Source organism: Anser brachyrhynchus, assembly GCF_964034855.1.
Source record: "Anser brachyrhynchus genome assembly, chromosome: 1".
NCBI classification, from domain to species: Eukaryota; Metazoa; Chordata; class Aves; order Anseriformes; family Anatidae; genus Anser; species Anser brachyrhynchus.
In genome coordinates, this window is record NC_137694.1 from 118,964,735 (window position 1) to 118,986,473 (window position 21,739).

At 42.6% G+C, this 21,739-nt stretch overlaps 1 long non-coding RNA gene across 2 annotated transcripts; it reads left to right on the forward strand.

The window, feature by feature from the left end:
* The first annotated feature begins 1,920 nt into the window (after positions 1-1,920).
* LOC308189294 lies at positions 1,921-21,739 on the forward strand. Of its 2 annotated transcripts, none has more exons than XR_013946258.1 (3): positions 1,921-2,095; positions 3,950-4,050; positions 19,334-21,739. It is a non-coding gene; the product is annotated as an uncharacterized lncRNA (long non-coding RNA). The 2 variants fall into 2 exon arrangements; XR_013946259.1 differs by lacking the exon at positions 19,334-21,739 and adding an exon at positions 8,010-10,190.

A 21,739-nucleotide genomic window follows, 5' to 3' on the forward strand; every position in this document is an offset into this window, starting at 1 on the left:
TGCTTTTGCCCAAGTGTTTTCAGTGCAGTCGCTGCACAGTTGGGGAGAACGTATTTTTGAAGGAAGGAGCTATAAATTGCAAGAGTATTTCTAAGCAAGCATTTGGTGATTATTGTCCCCAGAATTAGAGATCATTTTGATTGCTTCTGCTAAGGTTCAGTGGCTTATGACTCTTATTAAGCAAGAATACTAACCTGTGATCATATGTAAAGTACAGCATCTGATGGCATGTGTGGTCATTAGATGTTATCTTCTGTATTCATTAAATTTATCTCCTCTCCTCTCCGATCTCTCTTCCAGCTCAAGGCAGGATTTAGGTCATCTTTCTCAGCCCCTTCCTCCAAAACGTGTTCCTGTCTTGCAGGCTCTCCTGATAGTGTCTGATCAAGCTTTTTGACCTGGCTGTAACTGGTTTTGTACCCCTCTCTGTTGCATTAAGCATGTCTTAGTGAGGCTGGGACTGTCACCTGTGTGACACTGCCCTTGCTCAGAAAGCCAACCATATCCTGGGCTGCATCAAAAGCAGGGTGGCCAGCAGGGCGAGGGAGGTGATTCTGCCCCTCTGCTCTGCTCTTGTGAGACCCCACCTGGGGCACTGCGTTCAGCTCTGGGGCCCCAGCACAAGAAGGACATGGAAGTATTAGAACGAGTCCAGAGGAGAGCCATGAAGATACTCAGAGGGCTGGAGCACCTCTCCTGTGAAGACAGGCTGAGGGAGCTGGGGTTGTTCAGCCTGGAGAAGAGAAGGCGCTGGGCAGACCTTACAGCAGCCTTTCCAGTACTAAAGGGGGCCTGCAGGAAAGCTGGGGAGGGACTCTGTGTCAGGGAGTGCAGTGACAAGACAAGAGTAAAAGGTTTTAAACTGAAAGAGAGAATATTTAGATTAGATATAAGGAAGAAATTCTTCACTCAGAGGGTGGTGAGGCGCTGGCACAGGCTGCCCTGAGAAGCTGTGGGTGCCCCATCCCTGGAGGTGCTCAAGGCCAGGCTGGATGGGGCTTTGGGCAGCCTGGCCCATGGTAGGAGGGGTGGATCCAGATGGTCTTTAAGGGCTCTTCCAACCCAAACCTGTATGTGGTCCTGTGATCCTATCCCGTCAGAGAGCCAAACCTCACCACCTGGGCAGCTGTGCGGGTGAGGCAGGTACCGCCCTGTGGTACTGATGAGTCACTAGGGGCTCTCCATGGGTGGCTGGAAAGTTCATAATCTGCTGCTGGTTTTACAACAGAAACAACAAAAATGCCATGTTTTTTGTTGTTGTTTTTCTGTGGGAAAAAAAAATAAAGTCTAGTGGGAAAAAAAATGTTGTTTTTTTTTTTGTTGTTTGTATTCAACAAGCATACTAGCTCAAGGTTTGTTTATTGCAGCAAATCTTGTGTTTCCATTCAGAAAGAAGGAAGTTGCCTTGCCTGCAGGGAGAGGGATGTAATCACGGTATGTGAATAACCATTTAACTACGTGCACAATAGTGATAGGGGGCTATCTTCAGTATGGAGGCATCAACCCCACCCTGACTGGTCAAACAGTGCTCTGTGTGTGTGTCGGGGGGGAGCGGCATCCATCCCTTATCCATTCCCTGTTCTCATTTCTCTTATTGTAAGAAGTGCCTCACTCGTCCAGTACCCCTCCTCATTTCAGCACGGCTCAGTGAGGAATAAGACACTCTTCAGCATGTGGAAAGGCAGGTTTGAGCCATTCAGTACCAGAAGGCATTTCTGTGGCATGTCCAAGCCCAAACACAAATTTTCAGGCATTGACTGGAACTCCTGCCTTCTAACGAGGCTAATATTAGCCACATAACACTGCTGCATGATTAGAGGAGAAAAGAGAAGTCAGAAACAGCTGTGTCCCCAAGCTACACTGCAGGCTATAATTTAAATTAAGTTTGGCTCTAATTCCTGAATGTCAGTTCTGCCTCTTAAGAAGAACCCCGTGACTCCAGGTGTACCTGGAGTGAAAACTGTGGGATGCCCAGAAACAGAAGTAACTCTGAAAAGGAGGCTTTCCTTCCATAACTGTGGGACTGCCTGCAGCCCAGTGATTTTATTTTACATTTCCAGAGCAGTTATGGGACTGACGTAGTTGTTTTAACATGGTAAGAAGTCCTCAATGCTTGTATGAAATTGTATGCAAGGGAAACCAGAGGAACCTAAATCTATCATGCAAAGCCATAAAGAACTCTTGAAGAAAAATAGTTGTAAAGTGAAGAGGGGAATTAATTAGTTTTAGATGAAGTTTAGAGTGATTATTCAGAGCTTTATCTAGACCAGATTTTATTTATTTATTTTTTCCTGAAACATCTTCACAATTATAACAGTATAGAAAGTCTCTTTATTATGCTTATGGGCAACAAGAATCTTTCTAGGTCAGCCTTGCAAAATTCACAGAGAGTAAACCACTTCTTTTCCCTCTACAGAAGAGAAAAATTACAAAAGGATTAGAGACCAAAAGCAGAATTGTTTCTGCTCCGAACTTCCTAAAAGAACCTTTCTATCCTTCTGTTATACCTTCAGAAGTTGACAAAAAATGAATCCTAGTCTTGAGCAAGCAGGTGTGTTTCCAGGTTTTTTGACCCTCAGAGGATGCCCTCATAGGCCCAGCAAGAGTCTGACAAGCATTTTAAAAAATCTCCCTATGTGAGACAGGAATTAGGGACGCTTGGAAAATGAATTATTGGGATGATGCTCTCAGTGTAGGTGTGTGTTGTCACTTTCCGAGGTGAGCACAGGAAAAGAATTTACATTCTGCAACAGGTCAGAAAGTACAGAAACAAGAAATGGTGCTATGCATGAACCCAAATCACCCTAGGGAAAGAGGAAAGCATCCAGATAACTTTTGGAGCTTCACTAGAGAAGACTCAAGGGACTGTTATCCCCAACTTTAACCCTGGATGCAGCTAATGGGCTTCCTAACACCGTCTGGATCAATCCTTCTGAGAACTGTGTCTAACCTTCCAGATTAGAGCACATGCTCATTTTTATAGTAGAATCCAGGTATTCTGGGAAATGAACACCCACCTCTTCTTTTCCACATGGCTGCTGAACAAATTAAATGTGCTGATCTATTGAAGCTTTGAGTTGGTAAAAAATAAGTATATTAGAAAGTACTGGTTTTAGAAATCAACTTTGGATCAAATGATTTCTTCAGATTAAAGGAAGGGGTAATGCTAAGGGACATGTAAACAGTGCTTTTGATTTTAAAGGGTCAACCTTTGTGAAGCTGGCTGTTTTGGTGTGCATAAAAGCTTAATTGCAGAGTAGGCCTTGCAAGTATTTTCTTCTTTGATTTAATGACAATGTGGAGTTTGGAACCAAGTTCACAGGTAAAAATATTTAAGAAAAGGCTAAGGTCATACGAGGGGAATAAGAGCTGCAGGACAGATATTAAGAGCAAACATCCAGCCTATGGCAAGACTGATGTCGTGAGGTTAACAAAGTGCAAAAAGAAAGTAAAAATTGCCAAGAATTGAACTGAGATGGATTTTGAAAATATTAATAGAAATAGTAATAAAAAAGAGCAAAAAACCACAGAAACAACAACAACAAAAAAACTTCAGCCACTGGGAAAATGAAGAAGCACCAGGAAAATGAAGAAGTGGGGCTGTCATGTAGTGAGGGCAGGATGGAAATAAATACAGCCAGTTTGTCACCAAAATGAAATGAATATTTTGCTTTTGTTCTCAGTAGAAGCAGTGATGAATACAAATAGGGAAAAAGCAGGGTGACTAGCGGGAATGAGAGTAGAAAACTATTGTTTCTTGGAAGAAAGCAGATTAGAAGTTGCTCGGCATGTTTATTGCCAGGAAGTGCTGGGGAAGTGTCAGGTGGAAAACCGCGACCTTGGAACTGCACGGGAACTGCCAGGGCAGCCAGCGACCAGCTGGGAGAAGGCAGTGGTTTGGGCTGAGGGGAAACCAGAACATTTTCCTAATTCCTAGTAATTTTTACAGGTCCATCCTAAGAATGCTGAACATCAGTCTGGGACAAACCTTGCCTGCTCTCACTGTGACACCAGCACGGAAAGAAAGGAGAGAAGTGCCATGCCCTGCAGGTGAGGAAAAGCGAGGTGGGACTGAGGTCCTACAGTCGCAGGTGACCCCACATTTAGGCACAGAATTTTGCTCTTGGGCACAAGCTCTGGGTTGGCACAATTTCAATTAAAGGATATTTCCAAACTGTCTTTCTTTCTTTCCTTTCCCCTCTCCCATAAAAGTGACTTTAAAATGCTAGAAGGATTTCTTCTGAGAGCCACAGGTTTTGAGGGCATTGTGCTTCAGGAACCCTTTCTGGAAGATTCTTAAAACTTTGCAGAAAAGTAACATCGTTGTTCCAATTGACTTCTTTTCATCAGTTTTGAAACAACTCTGGAGAGTAAACAGCTGTCAGAACAGCTATATGCTATAGGGGCCATCGTCAATCTGTATGACCACTGCAATTGTGGAGTTATATGGTTGGCGTTCACATGCTGGCAAATGTGATCACACTTTTTTTTTTTTTTTTACTTTTCCAGAAGTGGGGGAAAGCAGATATAGTTCCTCCCACCTGACTCATAGGACAGCAGAGCAGCTGATCCTGCTGGGTCTGAAGGTTTCTGCCTGGTGTTTCTGATACTTGACATTATACAACTCAGCAGGATCTTGAGGCTTGCAGAAGTGGCTCTGGTTTTGCTTTTGCAATAAGCTGCAATACCATATATGTTTTGCCTCTGCTGTGTTTTCTGGTTTTGTTTGTTTGTTTGTTTTTGTTTTTGATCTATATGACAAAACTAGCCCCTCCCATGCTTATTTTATAGGCTTTAGTGAATTTCTGATGCATTTAAAAGTAGATAAAATTCTCTTTAATGGAGAGAACACTCTGAGATAATATAATGTCTCTCTCTTAATTTTTCTTACCTGGAAACACACTCATCTTCTCTACAGAGAATGTAATTATACAAAGAGCAATGATTTTTCTGTGGTAAGACAAGACCCAGATGCCAGTTCAATTGATCACAAATGAAATCCAGATGGTTTAAGTGAAAGTTTCCTGCGAGGCTGATGATAGCTGGGGCATCCAAGTATTTGTTATCTTCAGAAAAGTGCAAGAAGCTAGCAGAGATTCTCTCCAAACAGCATTCTAATAGTCTTAATGGTCAAACTGTGAAACGGATGAGTTGTATAAATCAGTGGTTTCAGACCTCTCATGCACAGGCCACTGGTTGGTACTAAAATGTGTCAAGGTAGTACAAAAAATAACCGAAAGAGTTGGTTTTCTTTTAAGTAAGATAAAAAATGTGCATTGCTATGTGTTCAAGTAACTGGAAAAAAGTATTGGAGGAAGGGGAAATAGATGCATTGTAGCTTTGCTGGCAACGGAAGTCCTCGTGGCAATCCTGCCCAGGTGTTTTGGGTATTTTTTCTTCACAAAGAGTAAAGAAATCTTTTAATGAAAATTTTAAAAAAAAAAAAAAAAGAGAGAAAAGCCAGTGTGAGTGTTTAAAAATCTCATTTGGGTTGCAAAGTTACGTGGGATAGCTTGTTGCTCTTCATAGCACGTGAAGAGAAATGAGGCAGACCATGTGCACGTTCTGGCTACTCTAAGTCATGGACCTTCTGCTGTATAGATTTTCTGTAGATGAACTGTGATTTCTACAATAGCAGTGCTATCAACTCAGCTGCAGAAACACTCTTCCCAGACCTCTCTGTGTAGCATCCAAATGTTACATGGCATCTAAAACAAGCAAACAAACAAACAAAAACAACTCTCACACATAGAAGACAAGCCTCTCATTGTATTAGCAAGCCTACACCGTGTCTCTGATATTTAGAACAAGCAACTTCCTCTTGTGTGGGTTTGCTAACACGTGTTGTAAAACAGTTGTAAGAAGTATATCCATCCTATTTTTCCAGAAATGTGAGTGTCAGTTCTGTCTTTTGTGGCTCAGAGGAGTTCTCATCTTCTGAAAACTACTGAAGTACAAATTGTTTTTTTTCCTTCCATAAAGCATGGATAACAGGGGAGGGAAAAAGATCTTTGTTTAGCTGGAAGTACTGTAGTTACCGCAGATGGCTCATGATCTGCAGGGTTAATATGGATTATGAGAACTCAGTACTGATATGTACTCAGTATGAGAACACTATCATACAGATGAACTATTCCATAATTTATACAGGTTCAGATAAAAGTAGGTAGAGCGGCCTTCAGCTTGTGGAGGTGTTCGCTTTAAAGTCTTGGCAGTACCCTGTACTGCCCTGGCAGTACCCTTGTTTAATAATATGTATCAACATTTTCTACAGAAATGATGTGCTATCATAGATACATAAATATTTAAGATGAAATGTGAAAGTTGCTGTTCTTTCTGGAAGGCCTACCACTGTTGTGATAGAAATACTCCACTGGTGAGCAGAGACAGCCGTTTTCAAAGCCAGAACTTGTCTCTGTAAAGCAACTGGCAAGCAATGCCATAAAACAATTCTTCTTGTTGAGTAGTGTGAGCCATACGTTTGCATTTAGACAGCCTTTTTGTTAATCAGAGTGGTCCCATTTCAGTAAGCTCATGCTGGTTGCAAACCAAATACCACACGTGTTATTTGTCCCTTCCACCAGTAGGTATAGGGGAGCAGTTGGCTCCAGTTACATGCAGTCACAAAACAAGTTTGTGAAAAAGCTGGGATCAAATAAGGAGTTTTTCTTTTCCTGTTCCTACTATTTATATTTACAAGAGGTTGCAGCATAGATATAAAGCTTAATCCTCTCCCGCTCCCCCTAAGTGAGCCTCCAAATAAGAATTCACACAGGGAATTTTCTGCCTAGGTGTCAGCTCAGATCCTCGCTATCACAGTCCACTGGGCAGCAAGGAAAAACTTAGCTTAGGTATACAGATGAGTATTTCCAAAAAAAGGACCACAGACTGTGCGTGGTGTAAAGCTCTTCAAGTGGACAGGGAGGAATGGGGAGACAGCTCAATTCTCCCCAAAAGAGGAAAGAGGCGCTTAGTTTAGGACCACCCTAAGGCATGAGTGGAGAAGGGAAGAGCAGTGAAGACCCCGGGGAGCTGTGGAATGCTCTAGTGAGCAGCTGGGCGTAGCACAGAGGGTCCTGGGAGGGGAGATCTCCCACTTGTTCTCAAGCAGCCTGACCCCTGCTAAATGCCTTCATCCCCTCCACCTATGTCATGTCTCTGCTTTACCCACTTTGCAGTAAAAGCCTTTTCACACCTTGCATTACCAGATTGTAAGTTGCTCAATGGGATGGTAGCTCTTCTCTAATGACCCCAACAGAGCATCTCAAATTCCTGAAAAATAAGGATGAGACATTGAATTTAGGATTACTCTGCACCTGTTAAATGGAGAAAAATGACCCATAATCCAAGAAATGGGGTTAGCTTTGTGTATATAACTGTCATGGGGTATTGGAGATTTCATTAAGCATTAGGCAGACTCTGGGCAAAAAGGAGCACTGAACATAAGAAGGAACTCTGTAGGAAGCACTTGCTTTGAAGAGCAATTAAGAGAAGGTTTCAGAGGGATATGACAGGTCACAGCCTGATGCTTCAGTCATCTTGATGGAAATCTGGTTTCTTGCAGATCCATTTTTTGCTGTTGTCACTAGATGAAGGCAGAAATTGGAAATGCTTAGAAGAAAAGGATCATTTACCTCATTACTGTGACATTTCCCAGATATAGTGGTCTATAGCTGAAGTTAGGGAGGAGAATTAGGAACAGGGGATACGGCCCACTCCTTCCAATAAAGCAGCAGCAGAAGTGGAAGAAAAGACCCAGGAGATAAAGGAGATGATCTTGGAAAGCTGCCAATTTTAAAACCCTTTCCACTTTTAAACCCTTTCTACCTGTTCAAATACCTCCAGATATACATAAACATAAATGTTAATACTAAAAATTAGCTGGTAAGTGTAATCATTTAGGAGAACACAGCACTACAAGCGAGGGGGTCAACTGGTCAATAGATTGTGTTTCCATTTGGTGCCAGAATTTGGAACTCTTTTTAATTTGTTTGCCTTTGTGCTTTCAGATGCAGGAAATCAGCACAGCAGAGCTCAAAGTGAGATTTCAGTGAAATGCAAAGCTTTTTATACTAAATGCAACTGATTTCACCCACTGACACTCACACCATGTTCCAGCTGTGTGCAGTGAGATGCGTGAACCCAAGTGTTCTGGCCAAGGGTTGCTCGTGTGTTATGTAGAGAAAGAGACACGGGCCAGCAGTTCCTCCTCATTGGTGATGGCAAATAGGTTTTGGGATGATTAGAGGCCAACAGTTACGGTATGGCCCTTTGGCCTCATAGAATGAATCACCTAGGTTGGAAAAGACACAGTTTTGCTTACTTCATCCTCCATAAAGTTTAACAAAATCTGCCACGCTTTGTTTGCGTTTTCACATTTGGGATATCTCAGAGGTGCCACCGAGAGGAATGGCACAGGCAGGGCGCTGTAATTTTGTTGCTTTCCTCCAGTGGGATCTTCTGTTGACGAATCATCAGAGCTGTGGGTTTATCCGAGCACAGGCCTTCTGGTCTTGGCATAAACAACATCTTCATTAGCATATCATTGCTGCCAGTGGGTCCTTGGGTACTGGCAGAGGCTGCTTCGTTAACCCTGGTGATGCTGTTTTTCTGGTGCTTTGCACATGCATTTCCATTCATGCTTCATTCAGTCCAGACTTATTCCTGTTATAAACCTCCACAAAAGAGTGACTTTGGCTTGGTGATGGACACGCTGTGTTCGTTTGGTTTCCTCACCACTTCCCAGAAGATGTTTCCTGAAATCCCTGGGCTTTTTGTGTCTCGTTTCTTTTGTTAGTTCATTGGTTGAGTTTTTTCGCCTGGTTGAGGACAATCACTGCTGTTTTCAGCAGTGGCGGCAGCTGCTCTGCGAATCTAGCTCTCAGGTGACTGTGTCCACACAGGCTTTTTGCAGACTGAGGTGAGTTGAGTTTGCTCATGCTCTGAGCAGCAGCGATGCTCCTGAAGTCATAAAAGTCTCCCAGCCAGGATTATAAGCCCTCAGAGACTTGCAGCAGGGCAGGGATGCCTCCAGCTCAGGAAGAGCTTCAGCATCCCTCATTAGTATCTGGGGAAAATGACCAACGCTGGTATTAGCCCAGCTTTTACCTCACTGAGCTCTGAGGACTGGGTCCCTACATTCAACTTTAAAGTAGGCAGGCAGAAGAAAGTCAGAGGGAATGGCTGGATAACACCACGCAGGCCTGGGCCTTGCCATCACCCTGTTGCACGACCACAACTGCAAACCCTCTTGTGCTTTCTGGACGGATCTCCTGAGGAAGCAAAGCTCATGCGATCACGCTGTCTGTCACTTCTGCCCTCAAAACTGAGCATTTTCATCCGAATTTAAGAAATGACTTGAAAACATAGAGCTGCTGAAGTTTTCATATGTGCCCCCCTTTGCAGTTTGCACCAGCAGCTGCAGGTTGTGTTTGGCACCAGCACAGCTGTGGCTTAGGGATGGCCACAGGGGAAACTGCCTTTGGCTTAGGTGGTCCATGGGGACAGGGGAGGAGGTCGGATGTAGGATGTGCACATCCAGGGGTGGTGGACATCAGCAGATGTGAGGGGAGCTGGAGAAATAAGAGGGAAAGGGTGAACCACAGGTGACGTATGGAAGGAATCGGGAGATATTGCGTGAAGAGGAGAGAGTAGGGCTGTAGGATGCAAGCCCATAGAAAATCGGGCTTCCTCAGCTCTGCTTCTGGCAGAGCAGTGTTTATTTTCCTTAATGTCAGCTCAGGGAGCTGTAGCTACACAGCTTGTACCTCATTAAGGATTATGACTCAGAGGCCCAGCAAAATTGAGGTGTTCGGTCTCTAATGTTGCAGATTTTTGTCTGTGTGTGCGGAGGCACCGTTCTAGCTCTTGCAGAGTAGTGCTTGCTTGCAGCAGGAGAGCAGGGCTGGAGCTAGATACTCATTACTGCATTTCATATTTCTTAGGACATTTGGTATATTAGGAAAAAAGAGGCTGACTTTCAGGGGCTTTTACATGACAGTGTGGCTATAAATCTACCACTTACACCTAACACACAAAAAGCGGTGAATAGAAGCTGGCTTTTTTTTGAAAAGCACAAATACCCTTTTTTCTTGCTTTTTTCTCCATAGCCTTCCTAGCTATTCAGCTTACATAGCCCTTTTCAACTGACAAGTGGACAAAGCATATATACTGTGATTTTTTTTTCCTCAATGTGAGAGGATAACTTTCATTCACTTTGGCTCGTCACAGGAGATGTGACTAGGCACTGCCCATGCCCTGGTGCCTGTGGACAGGGCACTCCTCAGCTTTTTCTCAGGAACACCCCTCTTCTCTGCTGCTCTTCTTGCTGGGACCAAGAACAGCAGAGTTGCCTCCTCTGTGCTGAAGGTACTTCTGCCTTCACCAAGGGCTGTTGGAAGCCAAAATTCCTATTTGTATACCCCTCCTTAATTTAAGCTACATGTTCTGGGGAGAAACACTCCTCTGGCTTAGTGGCTGAAGGGAAGGCCAAGGTAAGTGAGGAGCTGGGTTCCTTGCTTGTGGAATAGGAACACAGCATGCACAGACCCCCTGGATCACTGTTCCTGACTTCTCATCTGCCTCGAGTCTCATCAAAGTCCTCAACACCCTGACTTTGGCCTTGTTTGTTTTTCCCATTACTGTTTTTGCTGACCATAAGCTCCTGGTCTAACTGCCCTCTTCCTGGTTGGGAAGACCTGATGAAAGACAACTTTCTAATAGCAGTTAACTCTGTCAAACACATGTACACTTGGACGGGAGTGAGGGTTAGTCCATGTGAGAGATAGTAAACAGGATGGGGAGTGAGCAAGTGGTATGCAAACTGGAAGCAGAGGGGAATGATTTGTGTTTATGCCCAAGTGTGTTTATGCCTTAGTGTTTATGTCCAAGCACACATACCTGAGTCAGACCAAAGGTCTGTCTAGCTTAATATCCTGTCTCCAGCTCTGTGTACAAATACTTAAGGAAAGAGCATAAGAAATGAGGCATTCACAGATTTTTAACATGTTAAACAGGCAGTTTCTTTGCATAGACTGTGAGTGTTGCTGTGGGTTGTTACCTGGCCTCCACCAAAACATATTTCTATTGTTAATACCTATTTTTTTTCAATGAGTTATTTACTTTTAGCATTATAAATTAATGTTGCAGTTCTGAGGAGGAGTGATCTGCTGAGAGTTGGAGTCAGGTTTTCTGTAGTCTCAAGTTTTCTGCAGCCGAATTGAGCCATACGTAGAGAAATATTACAGATGTATAGAATGCAATACAGTGCTTGCACACACTAGCCGATGTCCAGCTATCGATAAATACTTACATTTCTTATTGCCACTGTTGTGTTTTTATGACACCTTGTTCAATCTTTACAACCTTTCAGCAATCACTGTCACAGCTTTTGAGTCGAGGCTAATATAGGACAGCTTGGGGTGGCCTCCATAATTCACTGCAAAATTAAGCTAGACATTTATGGAGTTGTCCATTCAGTGCTGTAAATAAGTAGAATTGGAATGTGCATATAATTTACCTAGCTGTTTGAAATAACTTGTTAGAAAAGGGGAAGAAAAAAAAAAGGTAATTAACCTACTGCCACAGAAACGGCTCTAATGGAAAATGACTTTAATGTGAAACAGGCGAAGGGTGGAAATTGAATCTTACTAATTACTGCTGCAGCCCTTGCAGTTCATTGTGAATTTCTAGTTTGTTACTCAGATTTGGGAATACCTGCATCACTGTGATAGGCAACACAGAAAGTCATCATAATATGCAAACAAAAGGTCAAAAGCTGAATGTACACAATCCCGACATCCATCAGTTTCACAGTATGACAGCTTAGGTGTCTTCTGTAGTCCTCTGATTAGCCCTCCAGTATCTCTTGGCATGAGGATGACCTATACTAGCTTCTTCATTTATTTTTGCTCAGACACAGTACCGGATCTGTTTTTTAATTTACAAAGTCATGTATGGTTTTCACTCTCTCAGTATTTTACAAAATCTCCTTCTTAACATATCAATATGACAGTAGTGGGGAAGCTCATTTTCTGGACATCTGAGACAAGACACTCGATGAGCTTGTGGGAAGAGTGCACAGCTTTTAGAAGCAGGTCAAGCTAAGGTTTGCTTAGGTTTTTGCTCAGTGTGGATTCTGTAGAAATAGGATCTCTGGAAAAGAGGATACACCGACAATATCACACCATCAGCTTGCTTTCACACCATGCTTCCATTCTTTTACATCTTTATTATCTAGCTGGGAAATCACCAAAGAAACCCCAAACCCAATTTCCACTGGAATAAACAGAACACAGGACCTGGCATCAAGACTTCCATCCCACAGTGCAGCAACAGATGCAGACTGCCAAGCTGACACTGTCCGTAAGGCCCTGAAAGCAGAATCTCACCCCCCAATGTCAGTGGAGCGTTATTACTGACTGCTGTGAGGTCAGGGTCTCACCTGGGAGATTCATCCAGGTCATGAGCTCTCTACAGTAACTAGTAATACTTAATGTGAACGCACACTTTGTGCCCTTTTCCATCTGTGTATCTTAAAACTGCTTTACAAAGGAGAAAAATACTGTGCAGCTACAGCAAAATGAAAGAAAAAACACTCCTACAAGTGATGACAGTGAAATTTTTCAGATACAGTTTTCCTTCCCTTGTGTCCATATTTAAAAAGCGAAGTGGGGAAAATTTCTGAAGAGCCTTGAATAATATCCAGTTTCAGTGCAGAATCCTCCACATAGTTCTGTTGGGCTGCAGACAGTGCAAACCATATCATCCTTGCAGGAAATGGCCATAATGAGCCCTCCATAGCCACCTAGCCCTCCCAATTAAACCTTCTGCAATACTGTGCATGAGCAACCTGACTCCAAGAGTATTAACAGTAATGTGTGACTCTGCAATCTAACAACACGCTTACATTAATATTATGAAATTACTGTTTGCATTGCAGTAATTCCCAGATACTCCAGTCAAGAGCAGAGCCCCTATAGTGCTGCTCTATTGTAGATTAAAGCTCAATTTATGCCCCAGGGAGCAAGCTTTCTAAAGAGAAAAAGGGAGTCCCTGCTGGTATACAGAAGGAAGTTTAATTGGCTCCTGCCTGGGTGTGCTGCATTGCCCCAGCTGAGGATACAGCCCAAAGGAGCTGTGACAGAAGGGGGATAAAGGCCAAGTGCCTGTGCTGATTGTATGCACAAGCCACTCTTGTGTTTCCCACCCTACTTTTATGTCATGGCTATGTCATCTCACCTCATCTGCCTGTTCCTCAGTGCATACTTTTAACCTCCCCCTGTCCAGCCACCACACACGTCCATTGATTAACCTTTCTTTCTCTTCATATGTACGGATGGTCAGTTCCTAAAGCCACACTTCCCTACCAAGACCTCCTCCAAACAAGTCTCCATCCCCTGTCCACCCTGAGGACACCTTCCAGCTGATCCCATCCCCACCAGAGCTCCTTCCATCCTGCCAGTGAGCATCTTGTGGATGTTCCCATATCCCTGGGGAAGTACTACTCTGACCCCAAGGCCAGCACACTCAGGGGTCAGGACCCAGAAGCAGGGTTGGTGCCTGGTGTAAGGTTTTTGGGCAAGGGGCAAAGAGGAACACTTCAGCTCCCTCACCTGTGTGTATTGCTGCAAATCATTTATTAATTGTGTTGAACGAAAGGCAAATGCCACGATGGTATTTCTCATCAGTATCTCACCCTGGGAATTGCAGCCTTTCTAATTGAGACAGAATAAGGGAGTTTGACTTCACATTTTTGTTTTCCCAAATTCCGGAGAGCTCAGACATGACTGCTTACACAAGCAGTAACCCCACTCTTTAAATGACAAGTTAAAGCTCCAGGGTTCAGCAGCCATGGCTGCTTAAAAGTAACCACAGTGCTTGATTTTGATTAATAAGAGTTTTGCCAATGGAGCTGGTAGAAATGTCTTATTCCCTGATCTCCTCTTGGATGCTAATCTGTAACGCTGTAAGCAGACTGGTTTGTTATATTCTTAGGAGAGGTGAAAAAAAGATTGGTAAGGAAATATCCCCAAATATATCAAACTGTACCAGGGTAGAAAATGAGCATCAGTTTGATACAATGGGGAGAGATTTTCCTTTTCAAAATTGGACTGGTATCACTTTTTTTTTTTTAAAGTACATAATTTTATCTTCCTAGGTGATACAAAACCACCTTCATTACCATCTCAGCAACCTGGTAAAATCCTAGCTATGTTTTCAGTGTTGCTGCTTATCTACTGTGACTCACACAAGAGCTGTTCCACTAGTATTTTTCTTCACAATCAAAGCTAAAAATAATTGATGTCCCTGTAAAGGGACAAAGACTCCATCAGATAGGAAGAGTTTTTATTAAGCAATGGGAGTTTGTTTTGTTTTGGTTTGGTTTTTAATTTTAAGAGACTCGCTTGCAGAAGCAGCTTCTTCTGTTGTACAAGATTTTCTTAGGAGCAAATCAATGCATTTAATTTGATTTTGAACCTTGCTGCACAATCAATAATGTCTCAAGTCTGGAGGCAAACCTCATGGAAAGTGACTTCAATCTGAGATTGCAAATTAGTATCCCCAAATTCAGATATGAAATCCCTTTCCCAAAAACCAGGAGTGGTTTGCGTTTCACCGAATGCATATTAAGAAGAGGGCTATACATGCTAGTTGTAAGAAGAGGCCAAACTCTGGTGTTGCTCTGAAAAACTGCAAAAATAAGGTGTAGAAATACCCAAAAGACTGCGCTCCATGTCTTTATAGCCCTACAGGGTAGTCTGTTCTCATATGTGGATAAGTATATTTACTACTTCAGATGCCAGTGATGGCCATGCACACTTGCCCAAACCCTCGGGCTCTTGCCTCTGCAGTGACGTGCTCGTGCATGCATTGGATGGGAAGACAGAATAAGGGCAGGCAGCATCTCCTCTTTATTGGCTCTCTGCCCTGATTTTTTTGCAAACCAAGGCACATCCCAGGCACGTTCACACTTTGCATGACTGGGCAGTCCATCTTACTGTGCGACTGCATCATCCACGTTACTCACTGCAGGAGGCTAGAGAGGTAAGCATTTACACTGGCACTGGATTAAGCAACTGGCAATCTCTGCCAAAACTTTTCTCCTTTTTATAAAACACCAGCTATCCAGATTTTAGGCCTTCCCTTCACCCTTTACCCAATTTCATCAGTTCTCTTGATACTCACATTATGGTCTATTTAGCCCAGCCCCCATTATTCATATCAGAGAAAAACATGCATTTCTAGAGGAAAAATAATTGAGCTCTGTATTGCTTCATGGCACGCGCATGTGTAAAGAAGCCTGACTGCAAACTGTGAGCATTTTGGGGAGGAGACAAGAGACAATGTAAGAATGACCTTTATCTTTTTGTGACAGATGGGAATTTGGAAGCAATTCTTGATTAGTGTAAGCTGTCCTCAGATTTATGTCCATAGATTCGACGGATGTGACAGTTAATTTTGACTGCAGACTTTCTTTTTCTTTTGGATTATTTCATTTTTTTCCTGTTTACATGTGCTTGCAAAAATTCTCTGCAGAGCATTGTAATTTAACCAGTGATGGTCTACATAGCTCTGGCTCTTTCTCACACGTTATTTGTAATTTCAAAGGGAGCTTTATTTAACAGGAATGCCATAGTGAAGGGCTGCCAATATTTTGACAAGCAGTTCCCACTGAAATTTACCCCTTTAGCCTGTGACAGACCCTACTAAGCACCTTGAATGGATGAGTTCACACAGAAGAGGGATTTGCAGATTATAAAGCACATGGAGTTGTGATTATGTAGGTTGAGGGTCTCTACAACACAAGCCGTCTTCCCAAAAATTGTATTAGAGCCTTGTCATCTGGGGGAAAACACCCTCAAAAAAGAAAAAAAATATATATATATATTTTTTTTCAATTTTAAGGTTGCCAGAAGTAGGAAATCCACCATAACCATTGATACAGCTTTCTAATGGATTGCCAGAAATGGGAAACCCAGTGTTAGTACAGCTTGGTAGTGGTTATCCCTGGCCTCACATTCTGGATTTTGCGTGATATTTTTAGTTTGGGTTTATAGCTTCGGTGAGTCAATTGGAGTTTTTGTTTGGTAGATGGAAGAGCCCTCACTTATCAGATTTCTGTTCTCATGCAGGTATTTACACGATATGATCTAATTATCATTCTCTCCTTATTAAGCTAAATGGTCTGAGCTACCTGAGAAATCCCAAATCTAATTTATTACCCAGTCATCAAGAACTGATGTGTAGAGAATTAAGGACATTCTTCTTGTCATGTCTTTGTTGTCTTGATTAAGTTTGTCTTCAGGCATGATTTTGGGCTAGATCAATGCTTATTAATTTCTTCTTCTTTTCAACTTGTTGCTAACATGTTGCCCTCCTCAGTGACTCCGTCAGGACTATTTTCTTCAAAGACAGGTCCTCCTGAGGCTGTGGTGAGGCCACACTGGTTGCCCAGCTTTCTAACTACACAGGAGTTGGAGTGTCAACATTGAACCCCTCGGTCCATGTCACTCTTCCTAGGTGCACCTCCCTTCCAGAGCCATTGGCTGTCCGTGTGCGCTCCTTTTCCTAATTCAGAAATTCTTTTCTCTCAGTAGTCTAGAGATTCCCCAAAAGGACTACAATTTATTGTGTGTCACGTGAAGCTGTGATGCTGATGCTGGAGTGCACCCTTACAAATTAATGGCCTGTTAATCAGTTCGGTAGGCCATATGATATGAGTTACACTGGGAGGCTCGGCCCCAAGAAAGGCAGAGCACTACTTCTGTGGTCTCCGGGCTTGTCTTGAGCAGGATGTTGGTCTCCTTTGTTTTAGAGTGAACTTCCCAACACATATCACCTGTATTTCTTGGGCAGCTGGATTTGCATTTTGAGAGCACGCTTGACTATTTCATGGTTTCTGTTGAGCAATTGTCCACAGTGTTATCCCATACAGCTCTCCTCTGTGATCAGGCGTCTCATCAGTTATTTGTTCCCTAATAACAACTTCTGGCTGTGCAGGATTCCACAGATCCTCTCCCCACAGATTGTGGAGCTCTGCTCACCCCTTGCTGCACAAAATACCACGTTGTCTCCCCAGCTGCCAAGAACTCCTCCCTGCCCTCCTCCCTCTGTGATTAATTCCTTTCTGCCTTGAATTTGGGAGGAATATGGCATTCAGAAAGCATTTTCCCCTTCCATTTGATATGGACTTTATCTTAATATTACCTAATGAATGAATTCAGGCAAATGACAAACAAAATTGCCATATAGTATTTACTACAACTCTTTGTACATATTTTCTGGTGTGTTATAGAATAGAATGCTTCCATGTAAAATGTTCAGTATATACAAATTGGAGAAAAAAAAAAAAGAAAGAAAGGGAGAAGTGGACAAAATGGAAAATGAAGATACTTTCTTTGGAGAAAGGGAGGAAAAAGAAGGAACTGATTTTGGCACCTCACCAGGTGTGTGAAAAAATGTGCCATATAGTCACGATCTAGAGCTTTTAAAAAGAAAAAAATAATAATTGTAAGGACTGTAAAGGTCCTAGTTCCTGGTAGGTAAGTTTCAGAACAACAGTAGGTTTGAATTTAAGAGAAATTCTTTGGGGAAATCCTATCAAACTTCCCTTCTGTTTCTTGCTAGAGTAGTAATGAAGGGCTCCTTGGAACTGCTGCCGGCACTCACTGTGCTGTGCCATGACTGAAGATTATGGCTTCACTGTTTGGCCCAGCCATAAGATTACAGCCAAATCAGAGCTGTGATTGCATCAGTTTCACTTAATTCCCTTTCTTGATTTAGGGGAAGAGAAAACAATGTGAACGTGAAATTTTCTTCCTCTTTCTGACAAGGCAATTATGCTGAATGAATCGTTCTTAAGACTTATCTTAATTGTTTCTGGTTTTCTGCAGTACATTTTCTGTGTTTCTGGCGGGTTTTTTGTGTGTGTGTGTGTTGTTTTTATTTTTTTTTATTTTTTTTTCTCTGATAGAAGCTGCCCTTAAACTCCTAACTTAATAATTTCAGACTACTTTGCACGGCAGGTAGAACAACAACTATAAAATTTAATGCTGCTAAAGGAATTGTTGTCTATATCTATACATTAGAACCATAAATGTGTATGATCTGCAGGCAGTGAGCCTAGAAAATCTTTAATTCAAGATTGCAGATACTTCCTCTTATCTCAGTGACATTGCAAAGCATTACTTAATCAAAACTCCTCGCTTCTGTGTCATCCCATGCTGATGGCCAGAGGCTCCCTACGCAAGTTCAGCACTCGATAGTAAGACATTGCTGGTGAAGCTCTGAAAATTGTTAGCAAACCCAAACGACCCAAGCCTTCTTGGCCTCCTGATTACAGTCAATGCAGAAGGTCCTATTGCTTTAACAGGTGTTGAATCAGGTTCACGAGGAACAAGACTGGGTAAAAACCATCTCCACACAGCAAGTCCCTGGGCAGTCATGAAAGACTATCCTGGTCCACACTCCCTCCCCGGCTGTGAGAAGGTGCCTGTATCCCCCTGTCCAATATTCAGGGCTTGCCTGCCCGGACTGGTGATGGGGCCAAGGCTGTGGAGCACTGCTCAGTGAGATGAGCCTGATGCCAGCAGCTAGGAACACGGCAGGGAAGAGAGTTTACTTTGAGAGAGTTTACTTAAAGTCAATGAGACGGCACAGGAGGCATCTTTCAGGTACAGGTCCCACTTTACAATCAAATAATTAATGCCCACTAAAAACTAGGACCATCCCCAAGTTTAGAGGTAGGTAAATAAATGTTGAGATGTCGGTGTGCTTCATCCACTGTTGTAATGACTGCTATTACAGCAGAACCCAGGAGTCCTTGGCAATTAAACCCATGGAAAAAAAATACAGAAAGCTAAGAGCAGATTTCTTTTTAAAGTCTCCAAAGAGTTAACTGAAAGCATCCTCTTTGTTAAATATGTCTTAAATTTCAAGCAAGGCAAATATTCCATACCAGTAGCACACTACCTTGGGATCTTTTTCCTTTCTTGTTTCTCCCTCTTGGCAGAATTTGAACTGATTTCGTGCCTTTTAATGAGCTGCCTCCCAGCTGGAAATTACAACTTCTACTGTTTCCCAAACATCCCTGTTCAGACTGTTTTATCAAACACACTAATCATCAGTATTTGTTCTGTATGCTGCTTGGTGGAATATGTTGTAAGGAAGCAATGTCTTGTTGATTTGAAGAAGGAAAATCAGGCTATTAACTTTTACTCTCTACCTTCTCAGTACTTCCAGCAGTTAGTTCTAAGGCTGGAAAGCTGGTCTGTACACATGGGGAATGAAAGCAGGTTAATATACCAATTTAGGACAATGAATTTTGTTTCAGGATCCAAACAAGAAGAATTTGTTTCTTGCTTGTGCTTTATGACCACTTTATTTTAATCTGGGAAAAGCTGAAGGCATCACAGCAATGGACCTCTCAGCTGTCCTTTCCGTGTGGCAGGAGCGACGGCACTTAGCTCAGTCCTCAGCCATTATCTGAAATTTCTCATCTGGGCTGAAGGCACAACAGGTTGTGATGGATGGCTCATTTGGACTAGTTTCTCTCCTGCTTCGTCACGCCTCTTTTCCCCAGATGTGAGATGCAAACCCAGCCAGAGCGTGCAGCCTTGGGTGAGACCGTGGCTCCTTGCAGCCCATTCATCTTCATTACCTGCCTCAGCTGCCAGCAGCGACAGCAAAACAGCTCTCCAGACCAGCGCCACCGGTGGTTTTCCCTGTGGGAGGTGTTCCTGGTAGAACAATTTGGTTTCTCCTCAGCCCCACCTAATGCCCAGGCGGTATCAGCCTGCCTGCCTCTGTGGGCTCCCCAGATACAAGTGAGCTCCTTGGCCTGCCTGGCTGCCTTCCCCGATCACCTACACGGCAGTAATGCAGGCTGTGGTGCTACCCATGCCTCTGCACCCATGCTGCTGGGCCCCGGCGGGCTCCCTGGGCTGTATTTACTCAAGATGCTGGGCTGCAGTTTGCTCATCCCTGCTCTACAGGGCTGCTTTGTCCACAAAAGCAACTGGGGAGCTGCAGCCATGCAAAATGTACCTGCATCTATTCGTGCGTGCGCGTGCTGTATCCCACCTGCAGTACTTCAACACCTAGTTCTCTAACACGTCTGTCGCAACAAATATTCCAATGTCAAATTCTGTATAAGCAAAAAATCCCTTTTTTATATGCAAAGGTTTTTCATGGATCGGAAATTATTGCACCCAATAGTTCTATTTTGAATCCATAGTAATTTCAGTCATGATTTAAGGCATAGATGATGTTTGCTCATTTACAGAATCAGTCTTAGGCTTCCTTGTCGTTCATTTTTCAGCTCTTTTCATTTAGAAAATTTGATTATTATTGCATTAAAACCATTAAAATAGGTCATTTAAAAATTATATATAGTTTTACACTACCTCATACTTCTTTTTCCCAAACAGAACCTGTATAAGTTCTCACTAAAATAATTACCTAATTTAACATACATTTATTCCAGGGCTTAATTTTTGCATTCTTAATGTACTGAGTAATATAATGTCAGTAAAAAAAAAGAAAATTAATTGGATGCTAATTTGTGCCAAGCACTACTAATAAAGAATGGAACTCATTTAAAAATGTGGGGAGTCAGTATTTCATATTTGAGATTTATTTGCAATAGAGCATTCACTGGCTACCCGTTGGCATTTAAATTTTTAAACAAAGGAAAGACTACCTGCTCCTATTCTCTAACTTAAAAGTATCTCTTAGATGTTCTAATTGCTCAAGTGATTGGACTTCTTCACGTTTTTTGAATTTAACAAGACTTGGAAAGAAAATCTTTCAACAATGCTTCTTTCCAGCCCTGAACAGCTGCTGATTTTAGTATCTTGCCACATATTCCCTTTCTTTAATTTAATTTTATTTTTTTCTGTTTCATGCTTTGTGGATAGTGTGGATTTTAAAAAGGGCAAAAGTGTCCTTTTATTAAATTCTCTGAAGATGATAATACAACAGCAAAACCAGAGCAGACTGCTTCTTTTACTCTTTAAGGGTCATACGATCGAGGAGGCTAATGTGGAAACTTCAGCTCTTGGTACCACTAAAGGCAGAAAATGGTAAAGATGCTTTTTAGGGAAACATCTACATTTTTAGGCTTGGTTTACATATGATAATATTCTCTCGGCAGTAGTTTATCAATAATTAATCAGTAATCAGTAGTTGCTGCATGGCCATAAGAGACTGGTGTTAATTCCTGTCTCCTGGCTCTCTCCACGCCCACGTTTGGCACAGGGGAGTGTGCGGCTTGTGAATCCCACAGTTTCTGTTGGGAACCCATGTAATTATCCAAGTCAGCAAAAAGCCTGTAAACCTGAGGGCTCCAAGCTCTGTGTTGCCTGCAGAAACCCTAATGAGCGCTGTCTCATCCCAAAAGCCAGTCCCCAGGGAAGAGGCATTATTATTGTCAGTGAATCTTGCCCCAGGACAGTTTCTGGAAAACAAAACCAGCAAGAACAAACAAACAAACAACAGCTACAAAGAGAAAGAAGCAGCAGCTTTCTGATACTCCAACACAGTACAGCACTGCGGAATTCAAGGCATGTCATAAAGCTTCAGCGCCTTTAGTGATGATTGATTTGGTCCCACCATCCAGCAGAATACTAAGCCTGTGTGTATCCTCCTGCGATGACTTTGGAAGCTCTGTTTCCCCACTGTGGTCTTCAGTTAGATCAAAGCAGAATTCATTTTTGGGACAAAGAACTTTGTCATGCAG